General features: G+C 41.7%; 1 long non-coding RNA gene across 2 annotated transcripts; it reads right to left on the reverse strand.

Moving 5' to 3' along the window:
* Positions 1-5,403: 5,403 nt before the first annotated feature.
* On the reverse strand, positions 5,404-9,812 carry LOC123145241 (uncharacterized). 2 transcript variants are annotated; one of them, XR_006472197.1, is made up of 5 exons: positions 9,743-9,812; positions 9,580-9,632; positions 8,916-9,440; positions 8,289-8,551; positions 5,404-7,827 (listed from the first exon to the last, which is right to left on the reverse strand). It is a non-coding gene; the product is annotated as an uncharacterized lncRNA (long non-coding RNA). The 2 variants fall into 2 exon arrangements; XR_006472188.1 differs by having other exon boundaries at positions 8,289-8,824.
* Between the last annotated feature and the right edge of the window lie 761 nt (positions 9,813-10,573).

The raw sequence follows: 10,573 nt of genomic DNA on the forward strand, positions 1-10,573 counted from the left end.
ACGTAAATGGATGATTATAAAGATGCTCTACAGGTGTCTCCGAAGGTGTTTGTTGGGTTGGCATAGATCGAGATTAGGATTTGTCACTCCGTGTTTCGGAGAGGTATCTCTGGGCCCTCTCGGTAATGCTCATCACTATAAGCCTTGCAAGCATTGTGACTAATGAGTTAGTTGCAGGATGAAGTATTACGGAACGAGTAAAGAGAGTTGCCGGTAATGAGATTGAACTAGGTATGATGATACCGACGATTGAATCTCAGGCAAGTAACATACCGATGACAAAGGGAACAACTTATGTTGTTATGCGGTTTGACTGATAGAGATCTTCGTAGAATATTTAGGAGCCAATATGAGCATCCAGGTTCCGCTATTGGTTATTGACGGGAGATGTGTCTCGGTCATGTCTACATAGTTCTCGAACCCGTAGGGTCCGCACGCTTAACGTTCGACGGCGATTTGTATTATGAGTTATGTGTTTTGATGACCAAAGTTTGTTCGGAGTCCCGGATGAGATCACGGGCGTGACGAGGAGTCTCAAAATAGTCGAGACATAAAGATTGATATATTGGAAGGCTACATTCGAACACCGGAATGGTTCGGGTCATTTCGAATAAGTTTCGGAGTACTGGGGGGTTACCGGAACCCCCTCCGGGGAGTTATTGGGCCTCATGGGCCTTAGTGGAGAAGAGAGAGGGCCGGCAAGGAGGTGGCGCCCGCCCTCCTTGCCCCAATCCGAATTGGACAAGGGGAGGGGGCGGCGCCCCCTCCTTCCTTCTCTCCTCCTCCTCCTTCCCCCCTTCTCCCAACTTGGAATAGGAAAGGGGGGCGAATCCTACTAGGTTTGGAGTCCTAGTAGGACTCCCCCCCCCCCATGGCGCGCCTCCCCTCTTGGTCGGCCTCCTCCTCCCCCTCCTTTATATACGTGGCCAAGGGGCACCCCATAGACACACAAGTTGATCTTTTAACCGTGTGCGGTGCCCCCCCCCCCCCCTCCACAGTTACACACCTCGGTCATATCGTCGTAATGCTTAGGCAAAGCCCTGCGCCGGTAACTTCATCATCACCATCGCCACGCGTCGTGCTGAAGAAACTCTCCCTCGGCCTCAACTGGATCAAGAGTACAAGGGACGTCATCGAGCTGAACGTGTGCTGAACGCGGAGGTGCCGTACGTTCGGTACTTGGATCGGTTGGATCGCGAAGACGTTCGACTACATCAACCGCGTCTAACACTTCCGCTTTCGGTCTACGAGGGTACGTGGGCACACTCTCCCCTCTCATTGCTAACTTGCTATGCATCACATAGATAGATCTTGCGTGATCGTAGGAAATTTTTTGAAATTACTGCATTCCCCAACATGTTATCCCCACGGAGAGCCCCGAACCTAGGTAAGACACGACGTCGTTTGAGGTCTTGCCTACTCCCGCTTCTAGAGCCCGGCAACGCACTCCTGCCCCCACACATGATAAGCCATCCCTTGTCATATGTCAAGGAAATACCACGACATTACTCCTGCCGACATCTCGGGGGCGCGCGCGAGCTCGTCCATCTCCTTGCTCGCACATGCTTGGCATCGTGTTCCTCCTCCTTGCACGAGACGAGCCTGACTCACTGGAAACTGCTGAGTCGGGAGTTCCTCAAGGGACTGGCTGAGCGGTGCATTGACATTTGTGCAGACCTAGATTTTGATGGAGCCCAGCTAACCCCAAACAGGCCAATTTGGCCCCTGCACAACCTGCATGGGGATGCAAGGAACCAAAAACGTCCAAGATGCGAGCTCATGTTTGTTGCTCTGTGCAGCAAATTGATGAGGAAGCGCGAGTGGCCCATTGTGGGCCAAGCGGCCCATTGCATGAGGGAGTCACGCCACTCTCCTCCCCACGGGCAAATCACCTCTACATGTTATTTTTTGCCTAAAAAACAAACTTGTGCATGTTATCTTTCCTCTCTTTCAATTTCATTTTCGTTTTTTTCATTTCATTTTTTATTTATATTTCGAAAATTAAAATACATGTACCCCAGAAAAATGTCCACCACGAATTTGAAAAAACAGTCTAAATCTTTTGTGAGTGTAACTGTAATTTTATTTGATAGCTCTAAAAAAGTGGTCATGACATTTCAAAAATCTTCACGTGATTCAAAAACTGTATGTGACATTTAAAAAAATTATACAATGTAATTTTTTTTAGTAATTCAACAAAAAAAATTGCATAACTATAAAATTATGTTTCATATGTATAAAATATATATATTGTGCATGGAAAAAATGATATTAAAGCATGTTTTTTGAAAAATATTGTACGTGTATGAAAACTATGTTTGACATGTGTACAAAAAGTAGACATCGAAGCAAGTATTTGAAAAAAAATCTTAATAATGTATTTTAAAAATGATAAACATGTATAAAAAAGATCTTTAAAATGCATACAAAATTTATAGTGTGTATGGAAAAAGTAGACATTAAAAATTGTATTTTAAAAAGATCTAATCATGTATATAAAATTATTAAACTTGTATAAAACTGTTAAGCTTTACGAAAATGTAGATTCTGTGTGAAATAAAGTACGTATGTGATAAAAAAGGAAAGAAATCAAAATCAAATAAAACCGAAGAAAGAAACATATAATCTGAATAAAGAAAAAAAAGAAAACTCAAAGAATATCATGCAAAATGGTGAAAACAGATAATTGAGTGGACAACAGATAAAAAACTATAGGATAAAATGTGCCTGCAACTACTCTATTGGGCCGACCCAATAGATCAGGCTTACAGGCGAGACATATTACGTCTTGGTACGGGGTACATATAGCTGCCGCGGCTCCGGGATGCCAGCTCCAAGAGACTCCGAAAAAAGACTTGGCTATACACAGTCCATCCATCCCTAAAAAGGAAAAAAAAATCCCAATTTTGCAAGCGGGACACACGCGCGGTCCACAATGCAGGCCCGAGGGATCGACGAAATCAACACATGAGAGTATAGGGATGTATCCGGTGCACTTGGGCAATTGGTGCTACCGGTGCCACCGGTCCCCCATTGCACATGCAAAAATGTTCGAAAAAAATTGGAATACTTTTATTGCATTGACACAACAATAATGCATGTTGGGCTTCAGTTTTGGCCCATTAGCGCATTGATATCAAATTTCTTATTTTTGTATCTCGATCAATGTTTCACATTTTGATTTGAATTTTTGTGACAACATACATTGATGTTGTGGCAATGCACTAAATGTTTTTCGGATTTTTTCAAAAAAAATTAATGTGCAACGGGACCGGTGCACCGGTAGCACCAACTGCCCCGGTGCACCAGATACGTTCCCTGAGAGTACAAGCTGGCTGGACACTAGCATGCATACAATATTTTCTAGCCGCCAATTCATTATTCCTTAACTTTTTTATATTGTTGATTTTGATTTAGTTAATATCTTCTTTTTCTTTAAGGGTAATAGCAATACCACTAATTTGTTCATTCTTAGCACTTTTTGTGAAAAATCCACTATCATATGCTTATTCTTGCATATTTTTAAAAAATTCTAACTTTTTTGTATATTATATGTGCAATTTTGCCTTTATTTTGTTTTAGATTTTTTTATTTTTTTTTTCTTAAATTGAAATATCAATGCAACTAATTCATTTTTCATTGGAAACCCTTATTATTTAGATTTTGTTTTAGTTTTTATTTCATTTTATGTATTTGAAAGGATCATACCTAAGTCGATGATTCCTTTTTCTCTTAGAAAACTTTATTATTTTGATTTTATTTTAGTTTCTGTATCATTTTCTTTCTTCCTTCATGTGCATACCAATGCCACTAGTTTATTCCTTCTTGTGAAACTTCCATTTTTTGCGAAAATTTCACTATTATATGCTTATTCTTGCATATTATAAAAACGCAATTTATGTCTAAATTGTGTGCAAATTTTGTTGTTGTTTATTTTCACTTTCCTTCTTTTAAAGTTTAATAACAAAGCCACTAATTTATTCTTACTTACAAAACTTGATTATTTTGATTTTGTTTTACTTCTACATTATGGGTAATTCTAATGCCACTAATTGATTCCTTGTTAGGAAAGTTAATTCTTGTCAAATTTCACTATTATATTATTCTTGCATGTAGTAAAAAAGCGCAATATTTGTGTAAGTTATGTGCAAAAAAATCATTATTTCTTTCAGATTTATTGCATTTTTCTTCTTAGAGGGTAATACCAATACCATTAATTGATTCTTTTTTTAACTCCGTTATTTTGATTTTGTTTTTTTATTTAATTTCTTCTTTGTGGGTAATTCGGATGCCACTAATTCATTCCTACTTAGGATTTTTTTTTTACAAAAATCACATTATTATATCATAGCGCAGTTTATATATTTATAGTTGCATGTTATAAAAAGCATAATTTCTATGTAAATTATGTTCAAGCTTTGGGTAATGCCAATGCGACTAATTAATCCGTTTTTTAACTCTTTTTTTGTGAGGTAGTACTTCATTTCCTTTTTAGCATATGATCCCGCACGCAAACGGCGCATGGCCCAACACACTCTGGTGCGTGCAGAAAGAAAAGTGACAGGCCCAAATTTTATCTTCAGTCAACTGACCACCAGCTGGCCACGTTTCATGGAGCAGGAGGCTGCGTGGTGCTCTAGTGGCAGCATGATGGCGGACGTTGCTGAAGGCAAAGCCGGGCGGCGCGCCTGACGTGACGTGATTTGACGAGCACCACTGCGTCCTTCCGTTTCGTCAACCTCGCCGTGTAGCCCGTACGGAGTTGAATGCTCTCCCTTCTTTCCGGTTGAAGATGAAGATGAAGAAGCATCGCATCGAAGCCGGCCGGCCGAGTTGCCGTGAGGCCGAGCGCAGCTGGAGGCCAAGGGAAAGCGATGTGGCCGCCGTCGTCGGCATGGTACGGGCTGGCGGGGAGCGTCCTTGAGAAGCAGAGGAGCCAGCAATGCCGGCCGGCGACCACGTTCCCAGATCCAGGAAGCGAGATGCTGACACCTGAGAGCGACCGATGGAAGCAGGAACCGGTCGAAGCAAAGAGAGGGGCCTCAGCTCAGCTCACCATCACAAGAGTATAGCCGACCATGGGCAGCTACTGCACACACAGACTCAGCTTGTAGGTGGGACAGCCTGCGGGTGTCCCACACCGTGCGGTCGTGCCACATGTGTCAGCTTCTTACAGACATCCTGCTACAAAATTTGAAAAAGACAACTTTTTGTACATTAAGTGTTTCTTTATCAAAAAAAGGAGGAGGAGCACAAGGCGCCAATTTCATTTCAAATCAAACTCAAGTACTCCCTCCGTCCCAAAATTCTTCGTCTTAGATTTGTCTAGATACGGATGTATATCTACATCCGTATATAAACAAATCTAAGACAAGAATTTTGGGACGTAGGGAGTACATGATATAACAAAGATTATAACTCCTGGGCAATCAAGCAGTAACAAATGTTGCAAGAAGAACAGCTAAATTGCACCTATGAGCTTGACTGAAATATCTAAAGACAGGTTTCCACTTTGAAAGTAAGAACCTGATGAGCACCATAGCAGGCTACACACACCTAAAATAACTACAGAAATGTGCACTTTGAAGTTGAAGTAATGAGCAAGAACATGCCTGATCAGCCATCAAGATCACACGTGATGATTCGCTGCCACAAGCTGGAGAACTGCAGTTTCATCGAGCCTGTGGTATGTAGACTTATATCATGAAACTGCTTGTTGATGCGTCTTCCACCAAATGACCTAAAGCTTCATGTCCAGTATGACGCAAGTGTGATTTTCCTGTAGTCATATAGTCGTCAGAGTGAATCCAAGGGCCTGCAATTTGAGCTCAGTAGCATCTTACAGCATGGAGAACAAAACCCTGAAAATTAAAACCAGGGAGAAGAGAAACTACAGGCATACATGTTACTCATAAAGAATTTAGTTTACCAACTGCTAGGCCAACCCAGAGTTGCAAGTCACCTACAGGATACTTGAGCTCATGACGGTTGAGAAACTCACTGGATGAAACGTTCCAAGTCACCAACACCAAATAAATTTTGCACTACAGGCAACAGCTAGCTAGTTGATAAAAAAAACAGTAACGCATAAATCCTGAAACAAGTAATCAACGGATCATGATACATTATATTAGAGAGTTGTTGGCTGGGACAAGTAAATGAACAAATCCTGGAACAAGTAATCGTACAACTGAAAGGCATTATCAAGATTCAGCATTTGATCTGAATGATTATTTGATGAGCAAAAATCTGAATGAGCATGTAGCATACTAACTGAAAGGCATTGTTACAACTCAGACATGACAAATACTGCATACCTCAACCTCCTTAAGGAAATCGGAAAGCATGCGTCAATTGTATAAGGTCTTGCATTGACATGAAACGGAAATAAATAGGGCTGAAAATAAAGGCACCAGCTGAAGATGCACACATGCAAATACTCTTACTTAAAACGCTACTGTGAATTGTCGAACTACTGCCCAGTAAAAAACTATGCAAAAGGCTAAAGTAGTCCAGGCATATATTCTGAATTTAGACTTTCGCCATAGGCGCTGGCTTCTCGCCAAGCAGGTGCCTCCTTTTTCTGTACATGTCCAGAGCTTCAGATATTATAATCCCACACAAATACTATAAGCACGTACAACAGAATTGATGATTCAAGCCAAAACAGCATTAGAAATGTACTGCCATGAGAATATCCGATCATATGAGATGTGCCGGCAATGTCAGCTCTCCAAATATTATATGACTGATGCTCCACGGAAACAGAAACAATAGCTGAGGGGCAGTGCAACGCTTATCATCTTCAAGACAGTTACACTTGCTGATATATAATTCTTAGTTATGATCACTTATTCCAAGTTCTCAAGGGGCAATTCCTTTCAGTCTTTGGCTGCAAATCAAATCAAATCACTTGTTTGACATGCCCGCAACTGCTGCTGCATTTTTGTACAACGCTTTGCTTGGGGGCAACACAGATTTCGAGGTAAGTTGCCTTTCTTTCCCTTGCTTAATCTGGTACATTTGAATGCCTAACAGTAATAGTATATCGACAAACCAGTGCTTTGAGGCGCTCAAAGTATCTGCAAGATATATAGTGAGTTGAAACCATTCATTGCCTCATAATCCAAGTTACTGTCAAAATAGTCAAAAAGAAGAAGAAACACCCACTGCTATTGCTGTCAGGTGTTGGTTTCTATGGGACGCACGCATGCAACGAAGAACGGAATAGCAAAGGCGGTCCTGTACCATGAAGGATTGTGCATAAGATCAGGAAGGAGGCTCATATCCAATAGCGGTCTTATTTCCATGTGTCTATCTCTAGGTGTGAGGCATCATCGTCAGTGCCAAGATGGTTAAAAGTAATGTTGATGCTGGAGTGTTCTATTGATGATCAAAGGATGGGCGTGGGGGTGGTGATTACGTGACCACATTCTTCGAGGCGTCACCATCCCACTGATCCCAGAACTGGCTGAAGCAATAGCGGATTGACCAGGCCCAGACCAACTGATTTGCTCTCAGAAATCTGCAAGTAATCCAATCTAGCAACAGAAATCTGCAACTACTCCAATCTTAAGAACAAGAGCAACCAGATGCTTCAACAATCACAAAGCATCAACGAGGCAAGGATGATAACACCAAGCAAAACATCCGCTTGACGATAACGAATCAGTTTGACAAGCGATGGCCACTGGCCACGATAGGTTTTTTTGTTCTCGCAAACATAACCACTGACCAAAGATGTTCACCGACAAGTCAAAATGATGCACTTGTCACCATCCCACTGTTTGTTCTTCTCTCCAAAATTTTAGCATGTGATGTCAAATCCTGCAACGAACAACAGAACGAACAGTTCAGTATATGAGACTCTGGATCATACAAAAAAAAAGCACTCCGTAACAGAATGTGCAAGAAACTACAGAATACAGTTCAGTAGCGACACTGGCTCACAGGTAAAAAAGAACTATACTACCAGAATGTGCCAAAAACAACAGAACAAAAATTCAGCACTGAAACTATTCCAGGCAACAACAAAAATCACTTGTAAAATGCACAAGAAACAAAAGAACCAACAGCAATAAATTTGTATGTACAGTTCAGTGTGAGTTGGAAAGACTGAATTTTGCATAACATGCATTTTAATATTCACATTCAGAATTCAAATGTCCCAGGAGAGACAATTAGCCGCTCATGGAAAGACATAAATCTGCTTGATCAGACATAAATCTTTTGATTCTGGATAAGAATCACAAGGTTGGATTTGAAGATACAAATGGTAGGAGACAAACCTGAGGTGATAGCTTAGGAGCTTCATTTGTCTGGGTCCCAACAGCTCCAAGTCAGCAAGGAACTCATGATCTGGGAGATTCGCCGGCAAAGTCACCATCTGGCCGGTGAGTTCCATGCTGTGGCGGAATAGATATGCATCTCATCTCCACTTGGGGATTATCCGGCCCATACAGGAAACCTGCATCCCGTGTCTGTAGATTCTACGTAGGTGCAGTTCTCTGATATAAGTTCATATAATCAATCTTCTTTGCCGTGAAATAAACTGCACCCACGAATGCAAATTGTGAACGACTCAAGAATATTGCATTTTTTCAAATAACCACATCTGGTAATAAGGTGAACTAAGAAATACTTGCAATAAACTGAGTGGTATGTTTGTATTTCTCAGGAGCTCCAACCATGCATCACTACATTGCATCAGTCGCTGGCGCAAGACTAACTTTGTGGGTTGGATGTGAAATTTTACAACAGACGATGCTATGAGTTTATACTCTCATTTTCTTTCATCAAATTAACTGCTGCCTAGCTGTCGGGACTGCAAATTCAAGTAAATCCAAGAATAAGGAAAACTGGAGCGATTACTATGCATAGAAACTAGACAGAAAGGCTGTTATAAAAAGTTTTACCTGTTTCTCAATCTCCGCTATCTGTTGCCTCTGCTGTGACGGTGGAGCAGTATTAACATTGTTTTTCTTTGCATAATCTGAAAGAATGATATCTCTGAGCGCACATTCCACCTTCAGACACTACTCATCAGTCAAAGATTGATGGCCAGATATGATGCAGTTCCATAATCATTGTCTTGTCAGGCTTCAGCAACATCTTGGCCTTCTCATTATTAACATGTAATGCTCGTAGTATAAGCACAAGATGAGAGAATGCAGTGTAGGACGAGATACTTTTCAACCAGTCATCGTATATGTTATAAAGAACCATCTGCGGTTCCGTAGCCTTGAGACCAAACCTGTCAATCTTCAAGCAAGCTTGGAATGGCAGATGGACTCCAACATACACTTCCTTGTCACAATAATTTGCTTTGGCTGCTCTTCAACGGGAAGCGATCGAACTAGTGCAGCAACCTCCTCGGCTGTTTTCCACTTGGCCAGCTGCCCTAGACGCTTTTGTCCTGCCCATACACTTGTGTGGATGACCTGCAGATTATAATCCATTTTCATTCAAGTCTTCAAAGTCATGATGCTGCGTAGTTACGCCATAATTGCAAGAAAACTAGAGCTAAAAGCAGAATAAAGGGAAAACTACAGATATGGCTCAGTGGGTTAAGATGAATACAATTGAAGACCCTTTCTTATTCTCTCCCTCAGCACATACATAGCAGGATTTGACTGTCAAAAGAGAAAATAAACAAGCATGTCATTTATTAAATAAGACATTTTTTACTGCAGCAGAGATATTGGCATAGAGCTAGATTTGTTACAGTTAGCATGGTTATTACCTTCATGATCTTGTTCATTGCTTGCTAGAGGAGGGGCTTTGACCCGGGGAAGCAGTTATCAATAGAAGAGTGCAAATTACAAGCTAGATCAGTGATCATCACCCCCAAAAGAAAAATTAATGAACATTAAGCACAGAAGACTCAGACAAGGCAAGAAAATGGCAGTCATACCAGTCAGAGAAGGGTAGATGGACATATTATCTGTCGTGTAGTCCATAAATTTTGTTCTTGTGTAACGTTTTATGCCGTGTGAATCGTAGTCTCCCCATCTTAGTTGCACATCAATCCAATACTTGTTACTGGCTTTCTGATTGAAGACATCCTTTGACTCAGAAACTAAGCTTGGCTTGGACATATGCTTTCTGATAGAAGACGTGCTTTGCTTCGCGGCGGTGCGGTTGTTACAAGGTGCTCCGACAAAATTCCTGCGTGGCTGGCGTCGTCTCCTCCCTGGAGACCTTGACCATCCCCTAGGCCCGCTTCGCCGGACCTGGGAGTGGCGGCACGACATCGTCCCTTCCTTGGAATTGTTGCCTGAGTGCTCGTGGTGTCTACTGGACTGGAAGCTGGTGTTGGTTGCCTTGGCGGTCTCGCGAGGCTTGGGGTGGCGTGGTGTTGGGTGATGGTGGCTGTTGTGGGGTGCTATGTACATCGTCGCCGGTGTCTCTTGGATGACATCTTCCACGAGTCCGTTGTTTCCTGTTGTCCACGCGCCAATCTCTAAAGATCTACTTATCCACCAATAGAGTAATCATAATGCTCACTTACTAGACCTAAAATCTCATAATTCATCTTACATGTTTGACAATCTCATCAAGATCACAATCACCT

The sequence above is a fragment of the Triticum aestivum genome, chromosome 1B (assembly GCF_018294505.1).
Source record: "Triticum aestivum cultivar Chinese Spring chromosome 1B, IWGSC CS RefSeq v2.1, whole genome shotgun sequence".
Lineage (NCBI taxonomy): Eukaryota > Viridiplantae > Streptophyta > Magnoliopsida > Poales > Poaceae > Triticum > Triticum aestivum.